Genomic DNA, 7,930 nt, shown 5'->3' with positions numbered 1-7,930 from the left:
GTAGCTACAAAAGGAAGCGGAGTCACAGGGCTGGTGGCTCACAGCATCGGATGCATCAGCAGCCACAGAGAAGCTGTGGCCGCTGCCTCCTGAGTGCCAGCGACTGTGGCAGCCTCTATATCATCAAGAAGCCGCGGAACAGCTCAAGAACAGCATCTGGGCAGAGAAAAGTGGGTACGTCAGTGAACAGAGAAAGGACTTAGAGCTGAGGTTGACGGGTAGAAAGCTGTAGGATGAGAAACCGATGCGCCTGGTCATATCCTTGAGACCAAGAGTCTCAGATGCAACAGGTTTAGAAGCCTTAGCAATAGCCATTGACGTGAGCTGAGGAATCTCAAGACCCAGGCCTGCTCCGAAGATGAAGCCGCAGCTCCCACTGCTGCCGAGGGCCAAGGCCAGGAGTAGAGTCGAGTCCCTTAGCAGAGGCTTCCAGGAGAGTTGTAACACTAGAGGGCGCCACTTGAGGTTGCCGGCTGCCGGCTGCCGGCTGCTGGCTCCTGGTGCTGTGGCTATTGCAGATTACTCTTTTGTTTTATCTCCTGGGGACTGCTTGTTGCCTGTAGGGTACACAGAGGCCCTTGGGCTCACAGATGAGCTATGGGGAACTAGGTGTGTTAAACACGGTAGGGTTTTCTCTTCAAAGAAAGAGATATAACCTGTTTTCTACCTAGCAGATCAAGAGCGGAGGTGGTTAATAGCCTGGTGACCTTTGCACTACCTCTATGACGAAGACTACACCAGATTCTCTCCCAGACCCTATAATGTCACATGTGACATCTATAGAACCTATCTTTATGGAAGAGGTGACATGTGTGTTACCATGTAAGCTTTGTCGTACAGACAGAATTGAGCTAATTATCACCAGAAAACATTCCCACCCCCCATGGTGCTGTGCTTAAACACACCTAAAATAAATGACACAATGTGAGACTCTCAAAGTTCAAACTGCCACTGGCTACTGAGTGAGGTTTAGCTAGACTCCATTCTTGCTTCGAGCAGATCAACACTCAGCGGGCTGTGGTATTTGCAGAGACCCCTACAGTCTCCTGGGAAATGAAGCTCAAGGACAAAGAGGTATGAATAAGTAGGAAGATTTATTAAGTGGAAGGTGGAGGAAGAGAGCTCCCAGCTAGTGGCGTCGGATCCCAAGTGGATATCAGTCTAGGGAGTGAGGTTCAGAGGTCCTCTAGGGAAGACCCAGGTGTATAGAATTTAAGGTGGTCCGTGTGGCAGCATGTGGAGCTCGTCTCTCATGAGACCCCTTTGTCCCTTTCTGTAAATCTGCCTGTTAGAATCTGTCACTCTCCTATCTCTCTGCTAGCTACTGTCAAGTGCCAAGGAATATAAAAGCTGCCACAGGCAAATTCCTGAAGAGCTTCTCTGTGTCTGTCCTCAGTGTCCATCCTGGTGGAGCAGAAGGATCCCGGCTGGACTAGATGTTTTGTCACAGTGCTGTCCTAGCTTGGTCCTTACACAGTAGGTGGAATGGCTCTGTAAAACACAAACTGTGCGACACCATCCTTCCATTTCACACCAGTGTCATGTTAACAGAGAAGGCTAAGGTCTTCTTGTGACCTCTGTGACACCTCTGTCCCCCAGTTTATGTGGCCACTCCACCTCCTGGTGTTAGGGGATTTGCCACTTCCTCTGCTCACAGTCTCCTTCCCCAGGTATGTGCTCAGCTGCATCCTTTCTTGTCAATCATTTTGTTTTCTTGTTTCATTTCTGGATCCCAGGGAATGCCCAGCGTGTGATAAGTGCTTAATTATTGACAGTTGAATAAGTGAATGATGACTTTGATCCATGGAATACAAAAGGAATGAAGGAGATGGGAGGAGGGAAGACAAGTTTGCTTGGTTGTTCCGATTCTTCTACAGCTACTTGCTACATCATTCATGTGATCAATGGGGTTTGGTGTTGCACATCCTTTCCACCTTGAGCTTATACATTAACAAAATGCAACAATGTAACATTAGTGGGCGTTGACTGAAACAAGCATTGTCAAATTGGAAACATGGTTTTCAAGAAAGCTACTGGCAGACTGCCATGGAGGCTCCTTCTTTGTTCACACAGCAAGTACAGGAATCTGGTTTCAGGAGTGGAATTGGGAGGAACCTTAGCACACAATCCTGGAAATCAGCTGGTTGCCAGACCCTCCTCCAAATGTTCTCTTCTAAGTCACTATTCTAGGTCACAATAAGTGACAGGGCCCATAATCAGTCTGTCAGCCCACTACAGTCAGGGTGGGGTGCCTTGATGTATAGATCATATGCTTCTGATATTTCTAATGTGTCTGATACTCTAGGATGCTATGGAGAACAAGACTGTCAATATGGCAGTGATGTAGACATGAACAGGAGGGAACATTAAGGACAGCAGGGAACAATAGGAAGAGAGGATTTGGGAGGAAGGGTCTGGAGTAAGGCTTTGGAAGTAGCTTAGAGATGTGTACCTAATGTTCAGTACGGTCTGAGAAAAGGCAATGTTGTGCTGGTCTCAAGGTCTCACCCAAGTCCTCACTGGGATCTATTGGACCTCTTTTCTGGGCTTCCCAGAGTTTGCGACACTAGGGACTTGCTCAGGATACCAGTGGAAAAAGAATTTGATCATTCCTTCCTGTGCGGGCTAGTTTTTTTGTCAGTTTGAAAGAAGCCAGGAGCATTTTGGAAGAGGAAGTCTGAACTGAGAAACTGGCTTCGTAAGACTGGGCTGTAGGCAAGTCTGTAGGGCTGTAGGCAAGTCTGTAGGGCGCTGTTCTTGAGGACCCAGCCCCATTGTGGGTGGTGTCTCCCTAGTCGGGTGGTCCTGGGATGTGTAAGAAAACAGTTGAGAAAGCCACAAAGCAAGCTGGCCAGAAACATTCCTCCATAGCCTTGGCATCAACTCCTGCCATAAGGTTCCTGCTCTGCTTACACACACACACACACACATACACACACACACACACACACACACACACAAGCGAGCGCACAGGGGTTGGGGAGAGAGAGAGAGAGAGAGAGAGAGAGAGAGAGAGAGAGAGAGAGAGAGAGAGAGAGAGAGAGAGAGAGAGAGAGACATATAGACAGAGAAAGACAGAGATAGAGGAGAGGGACATACACATGCAAACACACAGAGACAGAGAGACACAGAGAGAGACAGAGACAGAGAGATAGAGAGACACACAGAGAGACAGAGAGACAGAGAGAGTCTTACTACATTCTTACTACCGTAATCCAAGCTGGTCTTGAACTTGGTATCATCTTGCCTTATCCTCATATGTGCTGGTATTATAGTCATGTAGCAGTACCTAATGAGGTAGAGTTCTATCGGATTTGTCTTATTGTAAGCTGCTCTGTCACTTTTTACTCTGGGGCTCAGCTAGGACACTATGGTAGCACGCACAGAGACACACAATCTGTTGGTGAAAATGTAGCAATGTGTTTCTGGTGGAAGGATGTTACTCATAATGAATACGAGGCATTTGCTTTTATAAAATGTACTCTCTTGAGTTTTTTGTTTGGGCATGGATACATACTTACACTAATTGCAATCTTCACATAAATTTTGACTATTTTCAATCCATACTAGAAATCAATGGATGACAGCCATTGAGCCTGGGGTTGAGCAATTTGAAGTTTTTTCAGTTTTCCAAAAGAAAAATATTATTCTTTGAACACCTCTATCAGTATAATTATTTATTCTGTGTGGCCCAGAAATCTAGGGTACTATGAAAGCATAGTTATGCCTTTGAGTGTTAATCATTTTGTAAATTATTCTTGTGCAACGCTTATAAAATATTAAAAGATTTTTGCGTGGGCTGAGGCACTAAAGCTTTGGCTGCAGAGATGATTGCGCAGCGTGAGATATCACTGCAACCCTTGTAGGATGTCTCATGTCAAAATGCTTGTCTTTTGCGCATAGATAATTTTTAAAAACTAACATATAACTGTAGGAATGAATGAAGTATCGCGTGAAGCTTCACACCTGCTTGTGCAATGAACACACCAGAGTAAGTGGGATGTGGGTTTTGGGGAGAAGCTGGTCAACCAAAAGAAAACTGTGATTCTAAAGGGGAAATAAATTCCTGTGTTATCTTATGCAATAGAAACTGGATTATTTTAAACTACAATTAATGTCATGTATTGCATATAACTTTATAGTAGTCTATATTTCAAGGTATCTAGTTTAAATTTAAAGCCACAGAACTATTCTTTTTTTCAAAGTCCCCCCTCCAATAAAAGAATGAATTGATCCTTGCCACTCCCCCTCTTAGAGGTGGCACTGCTTATCTGCTGAAAGGAACAGTATCCTTTTCTCTCCTTTGCTCAAAGTCATGGCCACGGTATGCTTCTGCTTTAGTTCACTATCCTTCAAATGTGCTCTTCTGCCTAGATCTTGTCCCAAGTAAGGAAGCCCATGGTGGCTAGATCGGACTTGGGGCCATTTTCTCCAGTAATAATAAAAAAGTTGACATGTGGACTTCAGCTATGAAAACCGGGATGACAGACAGCGTGCGTGCACCTGGTACAGATATGATTTCAGTAGTTGACAGAGCTAGTGGGAATCTGCACTTTTTCTTATGTAAGCCAGCCTACCCTAGTTTTGGTTTTATTGCTGTGACAAGACAGCATGACCCAGGCCTATGAGGGAAGAACCATTTACTTGGGACTGGATTAAAATTTCAGAGGTTTAGTCCATTATCATCATGGGAGGAAGCATGGCAGCGTGCAGGCAGATGTCATGGTGGAGAAGGACCAGAGAGTTCTGTATCTTCATCTAAAGGCACCCAGGAGGAGACTCTCTTCTGCATGCAGCCAGAGGGAGATTGCGTTCCATACTGGGCAGAACGTAAGCATATGAGACCTCAAAGCCCTGCCTCCACGGCGACACACTTTCTCTAACAAGGCCACAACCCCTCCAATAAGGCTACATCGCCTAACAGTGCCACTCTCTGTGGCTAACTAAGCCTTGGAACACATGAGTCTACATGAACCATAACCTATTCAAACCACCACACAGCCCAGTTCCCTCCCAGAGGCCTTGTGTCCAGTAAAGGCTTCTGGGAGGACGTAGAGCATCAAATCTCCTCTCCGTAGGGACCTCCATGGCCTTCCCCATACACACACTTTAGGTTTTCCTAAAAGTGAAGACAGTCTCTTGCAATATGATCATAGCCTACACTTCTGAAAACTCAGTGGATAGCTAGGACTCTGCTCTCTCAGAGATCCAGGGCCACTTGGATTTATGCATGCGTTCTCACCCTGCAATGACAAGGATTCAAGGGATCAGCACCATTCTTCCGGCTTTGCCGGATGATAAAGGCAAGAACCAGAGAAATAATGCCGTTTACTGTGGCCACACAGCTCTGGGGTGAAGAGGCAGGATTTCCGAGTTAGGCTGTTAGCAGCTCCTTAAGTCAACATGGTGATCCACTGACCCCCAACACCCAAGTATTAAAAATGTTTTAAATACTAGCTGTTCCTCTTCCTTGATATGAAAAAATTATATGAAGAGTCATGGAAAAAGTTACTATATAGAATATGGAAAAATAATTTTTTTAACAGAAAAAAACCCCACAAAGTCCATTGTACCCTCCTAGTAACAGCAACAGAGGAGAGCATTTGGATCAACAGAATCATCTGCGACTGGAAATAGAGGCTTTTCTCTGCATGTCAGAGTCCCTGACCAAGTATTTATGGAAATTCATTTAACATTAGTTAACTCATAGAATTATACAGGAGAGAGACTGTATTCACTTAACTATTAGAGGCCAAAACAAGACCACAAGGATGATTCTGATTATATAGATATGGGAACTTGAAAATTTATTTCTTAAAGGTCCATTAGATTTTGGCATTGGAAACACTGATAAGGTGTTGAGCTGAGAATTTTCTAAGTGACATATTCTGAATCTGATTTCATGTGTCATTTGCTATTATTTACAAGGGTTCTGGGTATTCCAATTGTTCTCCTCAGGTACAGAAAGAAGCATCAGGAGTGTGCTTAGAACCTCTGACCTCTTGATAGAACCAAAGCCACAGAGGCCTGGAATGAAAGAGCTTAGAAATGAACCCCATGCCAGGAGTCCTAAGTCACCTCCAGTGTAAGCAATCAACTGAACAGAGAAGAATTCGAAAGGGACAAGAACAAACTCATTATCCCCACTGCCCCTCGCTGCCTGCCTGTTTCCTGCACACCGTAATTTAAGAGTTTGTCTTATTACCAGCCATCCCCAGCTCCATGGAAGGCCAGAGCTCTGCTCTCTATTCCTTTCACACACTGAGCCCCACTGGAGAGTCTGTAGGAAGAAGTACCCTGGAGGGGATCTTACTTCCTCTTTCTGGCCCTACTTCCTCTCCTACTCATTGGCTAGTAGAAATTATCTAGGATTTCAGTTAAAGGCTGGGATGAGACCAAAGAATGGCCACTGTTAACCAAAACTAAAACACTAGAGAAAATCACATTAATGTCCTCCTAAACTTCCTTATGCCCTGCTTGTAGTTGAAAAGACACTGCATTTTTTTTTAAAGATTTACTTATTTATTTTATGTATATGAGTACACTGTAACTTTCTTCACACACACCAGAAGAGGGTATCAGATCCCATTACTGATGGTTGTGAGCCACCATGGGGTTGTTGGGAATTGAACTCAGGACCTCTGGAAAAATAGTCAGTGTTCTTAACCCCTGAGCCATCTCTCCAGCCCCTAAGGAACTGACTTGTCGCTAACATGGTTCCCTCCAATCCATGCTTTCCTTGTAAGCTACAGATCTTCTGAGATTCCCTCTGCCCCATGTACATTTTAGTCGCTTCTGGTGCTGCAATACACAACTTGTAGAAGATAGGATTTAGTTTTGCTAACAGTTTCAGGGGGAGAACCGTAATGGCAGAGGAGGCATGGCAGCAAGAGACTGGAGCAGGAAGCAGAAAGGCCTTACCTTCAGTCTCAAATGTGAAGCAGTGAAAGCAAACTGGAAATGGGGAAAGGCTGTCAACTCTAAAAGCCTACACCCAAGGATGTAACTCCGCCACCAAGGCTCCAACTCCAAAAGGGTCCACAATCTTTCCAAAGAGCAAAACCAACTGGAGAGCAAATGTTCAAATACGTCAGGCCATGTGGGGACTTTGCTATACGTCACAAAATCTAACAAAGGTTATATTCTTAGTGTCAACAAATGAATGGCGTAGCATAGTGAAATGTCGATTAACCATTCAGTTAGCACACAACATTATTAACCCATGGTTCTGCCTAAGTGGCAAAAATTCTGCCTCATTTCTCTCCAACTCCAGGTGGGGAAATTCTACAGATTTGCTGGCAGCTTTACCAACATTAAAAGAGAGATGAAACAGCTAGTCCAGAAAACACCGGCACAGCTGGATTACCAGCATCCTAATCATGGAGTCAGATTTTTGGTATGACTGGAAGAATTTAAAGAAGTTTCAGAGAAAGCATCTAATTGGTCTGCAGATCAAAGGGTAGCATTTCCCAGTGGACTTCTTCCTTCAGCAGCTTCAACAAATTCTTTAGTGATAAAAGCCGGCAGTCGGCTAAGGCACAGGCACTGATCTGCAGTAGGAATGGATGTCTTGCATATCCAGCCATCCAATGTGTGTATGTGTTTGCTATAAGAAGAAGGGGCTGGTCTAAACTGGAGCCAGGGAAGAAGGTTACAATAACAAATAACACACCTGACTATGTCTCTAAAACACAAGGGAGGACATTATTTTGTCCGATGCACATAGACAGATACTATGATGAAAAAAAAATAGAAGTGTATAACTGCCCTCCTTACCTAAATTGCCCTTCTCAGTGTCTGCCCCTTTTGTTTTCTTTAATTGTTTACCACTCATTCATTCATTCAATTAGTTGTTTTTTATGTTTTTTTGGGGGGTGGGCGGGGGCAAGGTCTTGTTATGTAACCTGGGCTACCCTTGAACTCTGTAGGC

At 44.5% G+C, this 7,930-nt stretch overlaps 1 long non-coding RNA gene across 1 annotated transcript; it reads left to right on the top strand.

The window, feature by feature from the left end:
• The first annotated feature begins 740 nt into the window (after positions 1–740).
• On the top strand, positions 741–7,682 carry LOC116087688. Its single transcript, XR_004117561.1, has 2 exons — positions 741–1,074; positions 7,274–7,682. It is a non-coding gene; the product is annotated as an uncharacterized LOC116087688 (long non-coding RNA).
• Positions 7,683–7,930: the final 248 nt, after the last annotated feature.

This window comes from Mastomys coucha, unplaced genomic scaffold (assembly GCF_008632895.1).
Source record: "Mastomys coucha isolate ucsf_1 unplaced genomic scaffold, UCSF_Mcou_1 pScaffold13, whole genome shotgun sequence".
NCBI lineage: Eukaryota > Metazoa > Chordata > Mammalia > Rodentia > Muridae > Mastomys > Mastomys coucha.
This window is presented reverse-complemented; position numbering and strand designations above follow the sequence as displayed.